The 18606-nt window shown below is 35.7% G+C and overlaps 1 protein-coding gene across 1 annotated transcript in view; it reads left to right on the plus strand.

Annotated features, from left to right (window-relative positions):
- Positions 1 to 7748: 7748 nt before the first annotated feature.
- The window catches only part of Pdcd4 (Programmed cell death 4), a 52887-nt gene continuing 42029 nt past the window's right edge, over positions 7749 to 18606 (plus strand). Inside the window, exons 1-2 of the mRNA XM_089088423.1 lie at positions 7749 to 7867; positions 9895 to 10025. The gene's annotated coding sequence lies outside the window, so the exon portion shown is untranslated. The remainder of the gene's footprint in view (positions 7868 to 9894; positions 10026 to 18606) is intronic.

Here is an 18606-nt window from a genome sequence, read left to right on the forward strand (position 1 = left end):
TTCTTTTTCCTTAGTTCTTTTTCCTTTAATAAAAAGGATTTCATGGCTACACAGAATTCATCTTTATCTTGATACACGTGGATATCTTTATTTGACAATGTATTCGTCTCAACAAGGTCGCTGTTTATAGTGGTTATTAAATTTTTGCCTCCATCTGGGTTTCTTGGTAGATAATCTGGTAAAATAATGGTACGGCCTTTTATATATATAGGGCGCTATGAATACGCTTGAAGACGGAGGACCCATCTTGTCAGTCTCTCTGAAGTGTTTAGCATTCTATGCAGCCAAATTAGCGATTTTTGATCAGCACGTAAGATAAACTTTTTTGCTAGCAAAAATTGGCGACAATACTCGGTTAAAATTACAACTGCCAAGTATTCTCTTTCTACCGTTGAATATTTTCTTTCTGACTCTGTCAGAGAGTGGCTGGCATATTGGACTATTGATTCCTCCCCCTTGGAATTTATATTCAGTAATACCGCTCCGATTCCATATGCTGACGCGTCCGTTTGCACACAGATTTCTTGTGATAAATCTGGCAATTTTAGTACCGAAGCTTTCAATGATTCCCTTTTGAGTTTTTTCTGTGCTTCTATAGCGTCTGTTTGACATTCAAATGTGCCTGATTTTTTTTTAACAGATTTGTCAAAGGCTGGGCAATTGGAGCATAATTTTTGATATATCGTCGGAAGTAGCTTAGTAATCCGCATACTGATCTACAACTTTTCTGATCTTTTGGTGGTTTTAATTTCTCTATCACTGTGAATTTTTCCAGATTTGGCGAAATAGTACCTTGATTTACCAAATGCCCGAGAAAGATCCCTTTTTCCTTTTGTATATAATCCTGTTCTCTTCCCTTGTTCATTGGCTTTTAATGCTAAATTCATTAGTCGTCTAAAACATTTTAGGCTAAATGATAAGTCGAAAGGCATACGTTCAAATGTGAAAGTTATTCCATCGTCTAAAATTACTGTTGCCTTGTGCTTTGTTTCTGGGTCCAAGGCTATTTGTCAATATCCTGCTATCAGGTCAAAACTAGTGTAGTATTTGGATCCTCCAACCGATTCTAATATCGTATCTATTCGTGGCAATTTTATAAAAATCTTTTACCACGATTCCATTTAGCGCCTTAAGGTCTATGCATAATCTCCATCTATTGTTTTTATTCCTGACTGTTACTAGTGAAAAACACCACTCGCTAATCCGCTCTTTAAAAACATCATATTCTTTAATTTCTTTTATTATGTCATCAAGCCATGATCTTAAACAGTAAGGGGTCTTATATGGGGATTTTTTAGTGGGAGGTCCTTCCGTTGGTATTTTGTGTATAATCAGATGGGTTAAGCCATAATCAGATTTGTGTTTTGCAAACGTCCATTTATAGTCCCATAAGATATTTCCCACCCGGGTTTTAATATTTTCCAGTAAATCTTCTAATTTAAACTGTTTAACACAATCAGTTTTTGTCATTCTGGAATCTTCTTGAGGTTGTGGTTTCGGTGAAATTTGCTCTTGGCTTAAAATTTATGCTTAATTCTGGACTGCTTATTGATTTTATCTCTGTATTTGAAATCTTTTCTGCCGATCTTATTGTTGTTTTGTTGAGCTTTACCTTATCACTGCTTAGATATTTTTAGATATGTGATACTTTTCTCAATTTTAATGATTTGACTTTCCACGAAAATTGAGGGACTCTCCTCGAGATCCTCCTATTGTAGCGTCAATTGTTGTTTTATTACCCTCCTTTGTATTAGATGTCGCTAAAACTCGAGCCGTCGTTCCTCCTTCGATTGTTATTTTGTTATTTAATTTTAATTATATTTCAGATTGTCACTATTTTTATCCGCTGTTGTGCAAGCTTGTCTCTGAGTTTTGTTTGGCTTTGTTATTGTAATATTATGGGTTAGTGGCTCCCACACGATTCCATATTTTGTATAGTGTCCACTCCTATAATACAAGGAAATGGGAGCTATTTTCATATTATCGCTGTTACCGTTGTTTCCTTATTGCCTGTGTTAAATTTCAAAAGACATTCCCCTAAAACTGTCAGTTTATGACCTGTTACAGAGGTCTGGGTATTCGGACATCTGCTAATAAAATTTTTTACACTAATAGAAAATCTCTTAAAAACTCCCTCTTTAATTAAGGATTTTGACGCGCCTGTAGCACGTAAACACGGTAAATTTTGGAAACACTCAATTGTAAAACAACGCAAAGTCGGTAAATCATTATTTATCTTCTTATTGCAACATTCTAAACTATAAAGTGGTCTTTGAAAAGGTACAGCTCTGGCGACTCTTACAGGCTGGTTCCTTCGTTTAAATGCCCACTATCATTTGTCCAAAAGTTTTGGGGTCTTTCCCAGCTCTCTTCTTTGTTACTATTTTGACCTTGGGTATTATTTACCGTTTGATTCCTAGGTACAAATTCAGGAATATCATTTGATGTTTTTCAAGTATTATTTGTTCCCTGCCTTCTTGAATTTCTGCCACCCTGTGCTCTGAACTGGGGTCTTGTTTTGCATGTTGGGCCTTCCTTGTGTATTCTATGAAACAATCTGCCACATAGAGATTTGGTTTGCCACAATAATGGCAAACCAATATTTCTCTATATTGTCCGTTAGTTTCCTGGCCTCTACGAGGTGTATAATTACTTCTATATATCTTTGACCTGTCATTGTTGATTTTCTTACTGTCTGTATTCGGTGGTGGTGGGTGCCCTTATTTTCTGTAGTTACTAGCCGCTAAGGAATCAAAGTCATGGAAATGGTCTGAAAATTCCATAGACAACGATGCTTGACCTCCTTCATGCCATTTCAGTTCACGATCTGTCTCCCCAAATGTCACACGCTTTTGCCCCCTTCCATTGTTTATATTTTCTTGGTTTTCTGTGCTCTTTATTTACATTTGATCAAACTTTTTCATAGCTTCATAAGTTTTTACCTCTGTTTCTACCAGGCTTATACCCTGCTCGAAATTTTCGGGTTTACGTGATAATAGCCTTAGCAGTTCTTCGGTAGCCCTTGCGTAAAGGTATGAAATTGTACCTTTTTTACTTTCCCGTCACTTTCGCCTGTGCCTAATTGTAAGCATACAGACCGGCAAATTTTTTCTGCATACTCCCGAATACTAATTGTGGCATTAAAATTACCTGTCTCTGTTCTTAGCCTCTCGGAAACACTCGTTTCTATGAACCTTTTTTTAAAGGATTCTATTAGAGTGTTAATGTCCTTTGGCTCTTTTTCTTTAATTGATTCAAATTTTTTTTAATGCACTTCCCCTAAATCTAGCTGCTACTCATTACTCTTTGACTTTATCGTCAAATGTTTCTGTTAATTCGTCGAGAATTTTCAATTTTGCGATGAATTAATCAACATGCAAAATTCCTGCATATTCTGTATAATTTTGGCAATTTCAAGCATCGTTGATAGGGAGGTCATTTTATCTTCTAATAAAGCTGTTTTTGTTTTAATATACAATTTTATTTGATCTTCTCGACCCAGTTTGACCGCTGCCACTAGCTGTAGTAAAGTAGGTATTATTTGGGTGTTATTCTACCCTTTGTGGGCTGTATAGTTACGGTCCTAATGTGAATAAAACTCGGATAGCGTGCCCATAGTTCAACCTGACCAATCTTCTGAAGCATACCTACTGTGGTGCTTTAATAACGTTATATATAGAGGTTTGATATGATATAATACTTTTATTGATGCGACAGCCGATACAATGTCTGTTTATGTATATATGTATATATATATATATATATATATATATATATATATATATATATATATATATATATATATATATATATATATATATATATATATATTTATATATATAAGCCAGTGGGACTAGTTGTCCCAAAAATCACCAATTGTAATAATACTATGACAAAGTACAGTACGGCTGTGGCAAACCAAAAGGCGGTAAGTGACATGTTCTCGAAAAATGAGCTTTATACCTATACCCACCAAACAGAACACGCTCGATCGATTGGTCTATTCAGAATGTACATGTCTCCTTTCGTTCCAGAGATATTCAAAGCTTTGTGATCCGTTAAAAAACCGTTATGTGCATTTCTCGGGCTGTCTTGCAGGCCAAAATGAGTTAAGTTCACCAACAGGCAAGTTCGGCCCTTATCTCCTTTTCGTATGTCGTGGATGCCAGTAAAATAAGTTTTCAAGTTGTCACTTAGCACCTTTTGGTCGTCCACGCCGGGATTTTTTCGTCACTTCCATTACTGTCTGAAGAAAAGAAGAAAACTAGACTATGCAAAATGAACAGAGGAAAGCGCCTTTTAACTTAAGCTCTGAAAACGGCGCTGAAAAGCTCTGAAAAGGATACAATGCACCATATACTAGGTATATATCAAGAGAAATTTCAGTTAAGGATATGTGGGAAGATTTTAGGGAGCGATTCCCAGAAGAGAGTTGTTCGTTGCGCAGTTACGGAGAGATGTTGAGAGCGATGAAGATCTTCAACAAAATTTCAAAGTCAGACGTATGTGAGTATTGCGATGTTTTTAAGTTGAAGGATAGCGAAGGCTCCGCAAAAGATTTAGAGAAACAGGAGTATCAGTTTCATGGGCAAATGGCTGAAAAAGCACGAATCCAGCTACAGAGAGACGTGAAGGATAGCTTTTCACCAAAAACTTTGGTTTTCACTGTCGATATGCAAAAAGTTCTAATACTCCCAATAATGCCTGCTGTTAAGGAGTCTTTTTTCATGAGCCGCCTGGTATGTTTCAACAAAACGTTTTTGCCTGCAAAAAGCCGAACCACAGGGTCGGCTCCTCTTCCAGCCTATTGTATTGTCACAGCCTAACAGGCAAGAGGCAACTTACGGAAGAAGTGCAGACGCAGTTACTTCAGCTTATCATGCACTTATTGACGAGCATAGGGACACAGATGAATTTATATTTTATGCCGACAACTGTAGTGGACAAAACAAAAATTACATTTTGTTTTCTATGCTAGTGAGGATTTCGAACGAACCCTGGGCACCTGCCAAGATCACCATCAAGTATTTGACAAAAGGTCATACTCATATGTCTGCCGATGGACTCCATGGACTTATCGAGGCTAAAATTAGGAAGAGAAATATTGAGGACTTTGGCGCTTTGAAGAAGCTGATGGAAGATTCCAAGAAAAATACTCGCGTCAGGGAGCTTTGCCTCAGTGACTTTCGCGAGTGGAAAAACGAAAAGTCCTCCAAAAAGAAGAAAGAAAACCAATCGATGCTGCTACAGAAAGTAGTTGAAGTTGTGTTCAAAAAAGGCGAATCCTCTATGTTTTATTGTGAGGATTTTGAGCAGGAGCTTGTCTCTTACGATTTCCTTACAGTTGCAGCGAAGAAAGAACTTGGTAAAGGATTGCCAAAGTCTCTGAAACAACCGAGGGGAATAAATGCCTCGAAAAAAGGTGAGATCATGACGAAGTTGGTACCACACATGAGAGACCAGATATCCAGAGAATTCTGGAAAAAGATAGCAACGGAAGACAAAGCATCTGACCTCACTTTTGAGGGTTGTGAAGAACAAGATGGACTATAATGATGTTTTTTTTTTTTAGTTCTTTAAAGTTTAATTGAAGTCGAATGTTGTTCCTGTTTTCTGGTCAGTTTCCAAATAACCGAACAATTCTTTTATACGTTCTTTTACATTAAAATAGTTGAAGTTATGGTTCAGAGAATGCGATACATAGGAGAAGTTTCTGCGCGATTTTGACCCCTGCTTTCTGCCTTTTACAGGTGTGGGTGGCATCAGAGGGTAGTTTTCAACATGATCTATTCAGTGAGTAAGAAAAAAAATGTCGGTAAAAAAGTTTAATAGCTGAAAACATTGTCAAAAGTTAAATTTTTTCGCATTTAAATTTGAACGGAAAAATAGCACATACCTCCTTTTGGTCTGCCGAAAAACGTGAAAAAAGGAGATAAGTGACAAAAGTGCCAAAAGTACATGGAAAGTTGGATTTTTGAAAGCACCATGTGATTCAGCACGAAAAATTACGTCTGGTCTTGTTCAGAAATGATTCCCAGCAACTTATTTTCCTAGTTTTAAATTGGGTTATTTGTTTAAAACGTTTTTCGCGTCTCCTGTAAAATTTACAAAGTGTCACTTACCGCCTTTTGGTTTGCCACAGCCGAGTACAATAAGATGCTTAACCAATTACTGTCTTCCAAGGTATTCCCAAAAATAAACGGACAGAGTTCAGCCCTACAAATAGATTAGTACGCCCTTGGTCCCAAAAATCGTATCTTTTATACTAGAAATCAACCACATCAATCAGGCTAATTGACGTACCTAGCCAGGAAGGCGGTTATTTCTTGATTTCCTTTCCAAGCCTCACATAAAGGATGTTTTCTTTTATCTTAGTAAAAAGTGGTATTTCAAAACTTACCATTTTGTATTTTGCGTTATGAATATTTTATTTTATATTAAATTATTTCTGTTTGATTGGACAGGTTACCAAAATTGTCCGTTTTGAACACGATACATAAAATAACTGCACGAGTCAGTAAAACCGCTGCATTTACAGACCGAGATTGAGATTTTGGTAATTATCATGCCACTATTTCCATGCCCTATCTAGCCAAATGGAAAACCTTGGCACCATCTGTAAAATCAGGAGCCGGTAAAACTGCTGTGGTTGCTTACCAAGTTCGAGATTTCTATAGATGACATGTCACTATTTTCGTGGTCTTTATTTAACCGAAAACTTGACAACCAACATGCACACAACGGGATTTGATTTAGTTCGACGATACCCTCAACATTCTCTGAAAATTTCACCTGAATGTCTTCATTTTGTTGGATACTAAAAGTCAAACATGCCCACCTTTCTCAATAAAAAATACAACATGCAAACACTGGGCGAATTGCATAACTCACACCTTTGCTCCGATGGCTGTGGGGGGGGGGGGGTTAGATCCCCAGAGACAACTTTCAACTATGCTAAACAAAATGGTTATCTCAAAATTTCAATGAGATGTGTTTGGGGAATGGAAAAAAAAGGAGGAGGCTGGTTACTCCCTAATCAGTTTTGACTCTTAAAAAGGATACTAGAACTTTCGATTTCTAATCGAATGATCTCCTTTTGCAGTTTTTACGACAGCCCTTTTTATACGAAGCAAATTGGTGAAAAAATAACAAATAATACATTGTGGCCACATCGTTGTTTACTTACTTTTTAAAATCGCAAATCGTCCCTGATCGGTTTGGTTATCGCATTGGCAAAAGGTTTTTGGTTTTATTATAATACCAAAATTTGGAGAATTCTGAAGTAGTTTCTTTTTAGGTAATCTGATTAATACAGTGGAATATTTAAGAAAAAGAGAATCAAGCAATGCTATTGTCTTTTTTTGTCACATTATGAAGAAAGAAAAACAAGTCTCATCATAGTTTACTGATGAAAAATATCAATTTTTTCCAGCTTGCATGGTCTCGCGTTCGAATTGACAGCAAGTTTTACCAAAAGAGTCCAGTGCTGGGGTTTACTATTCTGGATTCAATTTCATTATCAATATACTATGTTGTATCTATAAGCTATGTTGATGAATTGCTTTTTGTTGGACCGCATGAACTCTTTTTTTTATCTTTATTGTATTCAACACAGGAGAAAGCGATAGGCTTGTCGCAGTTCAAATACAAGAAATGACAACTCAACAGCAACACTTCAAAGGACAAAATGAAAAATATTCTTTAGTAAAACAACTATTGCTGAGAAAAATTTCAATTAACAGATCTTACAGAAACGGCTTACTGATTGACAATGTTCGTTCAATATTTCTTGTTCGACGACGGGAAAACATCTCACACTCAAGAAGAAACAGATTTTGATTTGGCTGTTGGTTGATTTATTTGCCTTGTAGGTCAATAAATTGCTTTTTTCGTATGTATGAAGCTGTACAAAAGAATTAGTGAAGACTAAACATAAAAATTTGCAAGAAAAATGCAGATTCCCCACAATCCCCTCTTGACTATAAAGAAACCTGGGAAAATTGTTGTACCAATTTCAGAATAGGAATTTGGTAGGCTAGGCTATTAGCCAACAATTGGGACTATCAAGAAGGAAACATGTTAAAATCATAATTGGCAAAGAAATTGTAGCTAACACACTTTGAGGGTGCTTCCACTATAGGCTACTAGCCTATATCCCCACTCCCTCCCTAGTATGCAATTATAGCCTTTAGGACTATCCCAAATTCTATTTTTCCCATGTCTTTTTCCATTTCTTGATTTCACCAGTATTATACAATTTATGGGTATATAGGTTGAAGCAATAATGACATGTGGAAAATATGGTAAATTTGCAGGGGTCACATAATTTAGCTAAGTGGAAAGTGAATACATCATTTGATGCTTTTTTTGGTAAAATTCTACTTTAGCTACTTTTGGCTATCTTGGAAAGGGACTAGGTTAGTTTGGTTTCAGCCAAACTTCTTAAGGTAGGCTAGGCTACTCAAAAATCCTGCCTAAAAACCTTTCCTGAAATCATAGAAGTCCTGCTCCAACAGTTTAAATTCTGCTAAAAAAACTACTTGTACTTGTTGAAGAAACAGTGACTACACAACTGAAAACCATATCTATGCAATTTCTCCAAGAAAGTCCTAACCAGCACTGGCTAAAAACCTCTTACAAGCTCCCTTCTCATATCACATTGCACCACTTACTCAACACAAAAGCATGTACATCTTAACCTAATAATAATAAAAAAAAAGAAACATAAAAATAAAGTTAAGATCCAACTCAAATACTGGGCAACCTTACCAAGACCTACAGTCTAGGAGAAGCAAATTGTACATTGGACTTATGCTTTTTTAAATTATCAAATATTTAGGGTCAAACGTGTAAAAATAGCTAGAAGTTAAATTTTTTTTTAGGGGAGCTTAAGAATAGAAAATAAATATATGTCCTTGCCTATTGTTAATTCTTTGATAGGCTAGATTGAGCAGTGGATCTTATTTGGTTTGAAGTGCAAATCAATGTAACAGATAGTCTGTAGTCTCTGTAGCATTTCTAATTAAACTTTATTTTGAATGATTGACTGGAAAATATAAAGTTACATACACTAGATTGAAACATTTTTTAAAGAAGTAATCTTAGTGTGTTGTGAGAATAGATTTTTTTGTGTAGAGATGTTTTCATTTTATGTTAAACCAGAGGTCTCCATTCTACATAAAAAAAAACAGCCAAAATAACAACTATCTAAAATTAGGGTATTTTAATCTTTTTGACAACAATCAAATGGTGTCCCCTGGGAGAAGGAAAGGGGACTAATAGCCTAAGAGGGGGGGAGGGGGGGGTACAGAAATTTTGTTATTATTATTAATCCACTTCAAAATTGTGATGCTGACTGTTTTCCCAGTCCCACTGAAAACATCCATTTTTAATTCTAGCATCATTAATAAATGTTTGTCAAAGTTGAATTTCTAAAAGTATATAGGTAACTACAGATACATGGCAAAGATTTGTAGAAATGGAGTTGAAATTTAGGCAATTTGTTAATGAAACTTCCATGCTTAAAGACTTGCAAATTTTTAAAGCCAGGAAGTGTAGGTTTTAATTTTTTTTTTTTTTTTAAATGAGAGTATATGCTATCTGAAATTAAGAAATCATAAACTTAGTGGAGATTAATTTTTTAGTTTTGGCTGCCATCTGTTCCATTGCCATGTATCCAAAAATTAATTGAAGTAGCACACCTCCATTAATTTGCTCCTGGTACCTTACAAAATATGATAAACAATATTTAACAGGGACCCATCAAATGCTAAGTTGTTGTGTCTCTTTTACTTATAGCTGTTGATACTGCAGGATCATTTATTAAACGGTATTCAAAATAACATGAGATTTTGTTTTTTAACACATTTTTATATTGGTATAAAATCATTGCAGATCATGGATCAGTCTGAGCCCTTAGATTTGACAAACACAGAAGTAGAAATGGTACATACTGGAACTGGTGAGCTACAGGATAGAGCTTCTTCTGATCCTGGTACAAAGCTGCTTGACAGGCCCCAGAGAAGGTAAACAATATTATTTTACAGAAATACTTTATTAATTATGAAATCTGCACTGCAGTTCTGTTTTACAAGAATAAAATGAGGATTATTAATAATTCCAAGAAATCCTTATCTAAAACAGTTACAAACTAATTAATGTTGACAGTGATTATTTACAGCAATTAAAGCTATATACTTATAGGCCTAACCAATAGCCATTCTTAAGGTTTATGCTTACCATGCATGTTTTTGGCTGATTTTAAGTAGATTGCATACCATCTTCAAGTTTTGATGAGAGGTAGAAATTTTAGTATTATTCAATAGCTGAGATTTAGCTTTATAAATTCAATGCATTACTTTTTTTAAATTTGCTTCAGTTTTTTTTTAAGAAAAATGTTTTTTTTAAATATGGAATTTTGTGACTAAGCTGAAGCTACTATTTTGACTGAATAGACAAGGTTTTTATACCATATTGTTCATTAGCTTCAGATCTATTTATTTGCCATGCCAGATTTTTAAAATTGCTTTGAATTTTCTGTTTGTAATGTCAAACCAACAAAAGTGGAATCAATAAGTTTAGTGTCACATTCTTGACCTGATGAAACAATTTCTGCTAGATTAGTATATTAGGTACTTACATGTTATTAACAACCGCATCTGTAATGAAAGCATAACAACTGCATCTGCATTTGTTCTTGATCTGTAATGAAACCGGTTCTCTGCCTTCACTCAGAGATAATCAGCTTAGCTTGAGTGAGGGAATTTACTTTGGGGGTATATTTTACTTAAATATTTAAAATATAGAAGTGGCTAATTTAGGCATTAAATATAATGTGTTCTGGCTGGCCTGCTTCCCATAATTGTATGTTGTGTTTTCCATAATTTTGTTACTGAAGTATTATATTTTCATTCATATTTTGGTATATTTCATTATGATTAACCTAACTTCACTTCTTTGGTGTGGTTGTTATAACACGTAAGCACCAAATAGTATTTGAATATATTCCAATATAGACTATGTGGGTAACAATGGAAGGAAGCATGATACTCTGATTAATTGAAAATGACTGCAGTTATGAAGTAATAATTTATTTGTTCTATTATTTTTTGTATATCCTAGAATTATACCGGCAACCATCTAAGGGTGGGTGGATTGTTAAAAAAGCGACCATGGTCTTTGGAAAAATAAATTTTTTAGTACTGCTGTTATTTTATTAAGATGTTTCCATGAGATGTGACCAACAACATCAACTGCACCCCCCCCCCCCCCCCAATACAAAGCTGTTCCTGGGGTTGGTGATGCAGGGGAAATTTGATTAAAGCACCCCTCTCAACTCAAATATAAGCAAAAAAGCTAAATCAAAATCAGATCTGTTACTATGGTACTTGTCTCTTATAGCCACCACACTCAAGAAGTGAATTTGGGTTAATCATAATGAAATGTACCAAAATATGATGAAATATAATGATGCTTGCTCCCTACTTTCAGTTAAAAACACGTGTTTTTTCTATTTAATTTTTGAACATTTTTGAATTAATGCAGGTTTTGCTTTTGGCTCACTGTACATGAATGATTAAAACAAAAATTGCATATTAATTATACTTTTATCTGATTAAATGACTTTCTTGAAAATTGTTTGATTCTATTTACAAACGTTTTTGTTAGTAATAAATATATGTAACTTACAAATTAACATACATAATAAACTTCTATATTCATATATTTTTAATATGTATATTAGGGGGTTCGCCCCCTCGTCAATACCTTGCTCTTTACACTAAAGTTCTGATTTTGTTCCAATTCTTTAAAAATGACCTCTTAATCACAAAGGCGGTTAATTAGAATAAATAGCTCTTATGAAAGTACTAAAAAATCTTTGACTTAAAGAGCAAGGTATTGACTAAAGGGCGAACCCAATCATATACGTAATAATTTCTGTTTGTTTTAAGTTTTGATGTTGCTCCTTACTTTCAGTTGAAAAACTTTTTTTTTATTTAATTTCTGATCGTTTTTTAAATAATGCTGGGAAATCCGGCGCCCCCTTCATCGCAATGTCCCTTCCCTCATGGAAAGATCCTCCCACATAACCCCCGACCCACCCACCCCCCACTACCAGAAAAAATCCCCCCTGAAAATGTCTGTATACTTCCCAATAACCAATACTATGAATAAACATGGATAAAGTTCATAACTTCTAGCCCTCCTCCGGGACTTTGGGGGATTAAGTTATCCTAAAAGACATAGTTATTATATTTTTGACCATGCTGAACAAAATGGCTGTCTCAAAATTTTGATCAGGTGACTTTGGGAAAAAAAGAGCGTGGGAGGGGGCCTAGTTGCCCTCCATTTTTTGGTCACTTAAAAAGGGCACTAGAACTTTTAATTTCCGTTCGAATGAGCCCTCCCGCGATATTCTAGAACCACTGGGTCGATACGATCATCCCTGGGGGAAAAAAAAAACAAACAAACAAATAAACACGCATCCGTGATCTTTCTTCTGGCAAAAATACAAAATTCCACATTTTTGCAGATAGGAGCTTGAAATCTCTACAGTAGGGTTCTCTGATTCGCTGAATCTGATGGTGTGATTTTCATTAAGGTTCTATAACTTTTATAGGTTGTTACCCCTTTTTTCGAAAATCAGGCAAATTTTCTCAGGAGCGTAACTTTTGATGAGTATGACTAAACTTGATGAAACTTATATATTTGAAATCAGCATTAAAATCTGATTCTTTTGATGTCTATTGGTATCAAAATTCCGTTTTTTAGAGTTTCGGTTACTATTGAGCTGGGTTGCTACTTTCTTACATTTTGTTACCTCAAACTGTTTGACAATATTAGTTTCAGCTCGGTGGGAAACTGCATTGTAGCTATATTTTAATTAAATATTTAGTTGGTATTTTTGTTAAGTTAGGTCGTATTCAATGTAATGTGGTCTGGGTGGCCCCCTTCCATAATTTTTTGTTGTAGTTTGACTCTTTCTCACAACTCTATTTTTTTAAACAATAAGAAACTTTAGCATAAAGAGCAAGACGTTGAGAAGGGGACAGCCGCTTTCATATATGGAATAATTTCTGTTCGTTTTAAGTTTTAATTTTGCTCCTTACTTTCAGTTAAAAAAAACTTGTTTTTTTTATTTAGTCTGGCATAAAGACCATGAAAACCGGTTATTGTCTCTTTTTCGCGATACAAAATCTCGAGAGAACTTGAGTGTGGTGGCTTTAAGACACAAGTACCGTTACTACTACTGCAATTAACTGCTCACCACAGCACCAAGCCACCTGGGGCCAACACAACTATGCACGCTCCTCCTGCATCCTAATCTTTTCAAAGCCTCCCTATTTACACCCTATTAAGAAGTTCCCATTTTTCTTAAGTCTTTCTGTACGACATCCTCCCACCCAACCGCGGACAGTATGCATTCTGTTAGGCTCCAACGGTTGGCCGAAAAGCCCCATCTTCGATAATCTGTCATCCTTCATCTGCAGAACGTGCCCCAGCCATCTCAACCTTTCTCACATTATAGCCCTATAAAGCGGGATTGAACCACACTTATTGTACAGTCTACTGTCTGAAATATGGTCAGTCAGCCAGACACTCAAAACAATTCGTAGGCAATTTCTCTGAAAAACATTTGGCAAACTTCCCTGCCTCTATAATTACCACACTCACTCTTATTACCTTTCTTATACCGTGTTTTTATTAGGGTTTTCCTAAATTTGCCAGGTATGCTACTTCGAATTCTTCAAAAATCAGATTCATAATCTTCAGTAATAATTCAGTATTTAAGAAACACATTTACCACGCCATCAGCACCTGGCGCCACCACAAGACAACCTATACTATCTGAAATGGAATGGTTTTCTTTGGGAATCGAGCAGGACATAATTTTAGAGGGGTTTTTACTTAGTTTGTCCATGCATAGGTCTCGGTTTTTTGGGGATGTGAATTCAAGGGTATATCAACGCAATATTGAGCGTGTGGCCCATGGAAAGGGTATAATAAAACACGGGTGTGCCAACCATGTCACAAAAAATTTGACTGCTATAAACCTTGTCAAGAATAGGACCGATTATTCAAAAATCCTCACAAAATGTTGTATCTCAAGCCTCACTAAGGATCTTTCCTTGGGGCTATACAAAAAAAAAAACCCACGACGATGGTGGAAATACTGAAAAACTAAAATGTCTAATAAAGAATGTACCTTTTAACGCATTCGATAACCACCAGAAATGTTTCTCGGGATGTAGCAACTCTGAGTGTGTTGACAATAAGTTTTCTAGGGTCCCTGAAATTGTAATGCTAGCAGTCAATGAAAAAAAAAGAAAAAACTGGAAAGGTAATACATCAGGCTATCAACCTTTTAATCAATTCAACTACAAATCCTTGCCGAATCTTTCATGGTGTTGTTGTTAAATTCTTAGGGCACAAACAAGTTTGCTGATCCAAAAGAATTTCGCATGCCGTATGTATCACGGCAGCAGCTCTTGCCAGATAGCTGTGTAGTGGATGGCACAGTCGTTCATTAAATAGCATATTATAATAGGCGTCTTAAATAATACGTCGCCTTAGTTTATTTGTAGAATAACAAGGCACCTGGAAATTTTGTTAAATAAAACGAGTAAAGTTTAGCTTATTTTCAATTTATATCAGGTTTAAGAAAATAAAATGAAGAACTTTAAAATGAGGGGTCTAATTCCAAGTTAATTCTTAAGTGGGTGGAAATATGAGCCAAGGTGACGTCACTTTCAATATAATTCTTATTCATCGTTCTTTTATAATCAAGCGGATATAATCAAGAGTATTGCATCCCATTTCTCTTTTCTTACTTAAGTCTTGACTTCAAATTCATTTCTTTTAAACGCAATTTTTTCAGCCGATAGTAAGACAAAAATTGGGGGGGGGGGCTGTCTTAAAGTTCTCGCTAAGCACTTATTATTAAATTTCAACGGCCCTTGTGTTTGAGCAGTATTTCTTAAAGAATTATTACAAAAAGTCAAATTTTAGCGTAAAGAGAGAGGGCCGACGAAGGGGCAGCACCTCTCTCCCACATATATGGATTAGTTTCCTTACTTTCAGTCGAAAAAAAACTTGTTTTTAAGTGTATGTTTCATTTAAGTGTGTTTTTATGATGCCGATGCAAGTTCATTATATATTTGCTTTTTATAATGATCGCCGATGCAAGTTTATTATATTTGGGCTCGTTTTGTGTTCATGGCCGTATTTTTGGCTTTAATGCACTTATCTATCTAATTGCCCATAGTCCCACGACAAGGGTAAAAAAAAATTCTATGAAACGTGCAAAACTTACACGTTGCGCGAGACAACTAATTCCACTGTCGTTTTAAAAATGTAAAGGGGGTATAAATCCCGTCTAGCGAGCAAAGATAGCAGCGTGCAAGGATTGCTGCCAAAATTAGATTGAAAATAAGGCTAGAAATAGGTCTCCCAACTACTGACTTCAAGGCGGCGAAAAAAGCCTACTTAAAAAAATTTATTTCCACTAAATATCAACTCGTGCAGTTACCTAGCATCACAGCTGGACAATATGATAACTCCAAATTTACTTTCATACTAGATTATTATTGTTCTTAAGTATCTAGTATGGACTCTCGATTCCAACCCCTCCAATAGCCAGTGCCGTCCTTTGGGGGTGGCAAGTGGTGCGACCGCACTGGGCCTCGCGCTAACAGGGCCAAATATGTAACGAATTACAATCACATGAGTGATTTTGTGACTTTGCGAGGGGACTCGCAGAAAAAACCGTGGAATGTACGGCTTGAGTTCCCAAATGAGGGCCCCCCTTTATATGAAGCGGGGCCAACGATTTTCGAATTGCAGAAAAATGTTTTCTTCGGTTAAAAACTCAAGAGACAAAAAACGGGTTAGTACTTTTCTGTTATAGCAACTCTACTCAAGAAGTAAAGTTACGCTAATCCTTATAAAAAATACCAAAACTTGATAAAAATATAATGCTTTAGAAACAAATTTGGGCTATATGTTTTCACTCTGGGGGTGGGGTTAAAATATAGCGGGTATGCATCCAAAATGTGTTACCTGCAATTATTCTGCATATTATGGATTAAGAATTATTTTCTAATTTCACTTTGTACAAATACTTTACCCCCCCCCCCCCTAATATGGAAATATATAGCCCAAATTACATAAATCTCATGTATTTTGTCACCCGCCACTTGTTTTTCATTGAGCATATGCTAATTTTTCATTTTTGTAAATGAAAATGCAGTGTGGTCTAAGAAATAATTTTCTTTCTTTAGAAAGAACATTTTTCGATCACCCTGAAGATGGCTAGCCTACTCGAGTCAACTATATCGTGCAAGCATCCGCGACGGGGAAAAACTGGAAATTTGATTTCAAACAAGCATTTCATATTTACAGCTAAACAAGTAAAAAATACCAGGCACCAGAAACTCCCGATCCCTCATTTCTTGCTTTTTTCCATCTTACTTCAAAATATTACCTTTCCAAAAAGTCGTCGGCTCCTTATATCGTAATCAAATCTCCGCTAAAATCTCGTACTTTGGCGAAATGTCAAGTCTAGATGTTAAACGAGAATGAATTTCATTGGTTGGCGTGGGTTCGCCCTATGGAACAGGGCGAAACCTATAGAACATGATCAAAATTGCATGTAGCGCCACCATAGCGGAATAATATGAATGGGCCTGAATCCAAACGTAAACGTTAAAAAAAAAAAAAAAAAAAAAAAAAAAAAAAAAAAAAAAACTGGAAAGACATTTTTGCCTGCAGATCAATAGTCCGTGCAGGGCAGGTACCAATATCCAGTTTCTCTGCCCTAGGTTAGGAGTGCTATCCGTGGCTGGTGGCCAATCATCCGATGCTTCCCGTTTGTTTTCCCCTACATTTTTCATGTCTGCATGTTTCCCCCTTTTGGAATTTAGTCGACTCTGGCTAAGCTTACAGAGTCACACCACTCACTGCTATCCCAAAACAAATAACATAGTAACACCAGGACACGAACCCCGCCACAGAGGACATGGAATTGCGAATCCAGCATGCCAGCCATTTTTCTATGATTGGTTGCTGCTCCTAGAAAAGGAGTGACAAGAGTGCCAAGATTGACTGCCACAGAGAAGCCATTCTCAAAACACTAATTATAAATTATTGAATATCTTATGAGTAAAACCCTGTTCTGCGGCTTTTTTTCTCATTTCCTGAGCATCACTATTGGTTATATAGCCAAAATGTTTGTATATATATATATATATATATATATATATATATATATATATATATATATATATATATATATATATATATATATATATATATATATATATATATATATATATATATATATATATATATATATATATATATATATATATATGTCTTTTAACAAGTTTCTGAAATGCCAAAATCTATGTATGGGCTTGGAGAAACAAAAACTGTTGTGCCTCCATGTACCAGTTGTTTTTTTGTTTTTTTTTTCCTGGTTCAATTACTTGGAACAGATGATCATAGAAGGCTCTGAGGACTCATTCTTTGCCTTTCCTAACTGACAAGACGAATATGAAGGTGGCCAACTCCCTTTTCCCCTCCGGGTTTGTATCAACGCGTCATATGGCACTGGATCAAAATCAAGATAGCTATGCTAATCAAAATAGTTAAAAAGAAATGACGAGATGATGCCAAAACTTCTCGATTCTTATTCTAACTCCAATTGAACATTGATGTCACAATTCGGATACAATTCCCGATTCTAAGAATTTTTTTCCTTTTGCGGTATTGATAGCAACTGCAATATTTAAGGCGATCACATTGCCTACCTCGATATTAAAAAAAAGAAAGTTTTTCCTATGGCAACATTAGAATTGAAAACAAGCAAAAATTATCATTTATATGTGGGGACATCAACCACCCTCAACTTCTCTTTACACCAAATGTTGACTGCTGCAGGGTTGCCAGAAAGTCAAACAAGAAACAAGCCCGAGCCTTTGAAAAGCAAGCCAAAATACACCCGAGCCTTTGAAAACCAAGACTGCCATCATGGTCAGTTCACAAACTTCTAAAATTGCCCAAATTTGTGTGTTTCACAACAATTTTCGGTGCTAGTCAAAAAATCATTTTTTTCGCCGCCGCGACACGCGCAAATGCCCCGATAAGTGTAGTTGGATTAGTTCTAGATCAGTTTTTTTTGTCCGGTTATTTCAAACTTAGCACCAATCTTTCGAAACAAACACGGCAAAAAGGTGGTCCTGGTTTAATCGAACTTCGCACAAATTCTCAAAACAAATACGGAAAAATGCGTTCCAAACTTTTTGTTAAATCCTTAACCTTTTTCAAAATCCTCATAATTTCGTCCATGACAAAATTAAAAAATTTCATTACGAAAGTGCTACAAATTGAAGCACGTGCTACAGTGCTACACATGATGAAATAGTGCTAAAATTGTTCTCTCGCGCTAAAATCAGAAAAATTTTTGCCCCTAATCTAATTCTACTTTTACCTTACTTGCTTACCCTTCGTTCATCCTGCTCCACTTTCACGGAAGAACAACGATTTATGTGATTTGCCAAAATTCATCTGTTTTTAGCTGCAGTTTTATGCGTTATAATGGTTAAA

Source organism: Artemia sp. Qi Xiang Cuo, chromosome 4, assembly GCF_049724085.1.
Source record: "Artemia sp. Qi Xiang Cuo chromosome 4, ASM4972408v1, whole genome shotgun sequence".
NCBI lineage: Eukaryota > Metazoa > Arthropoda > Branchiopoda > Anostraca > Artemiidae > Artemia > Artemia sp. Qi Xiang Cuo.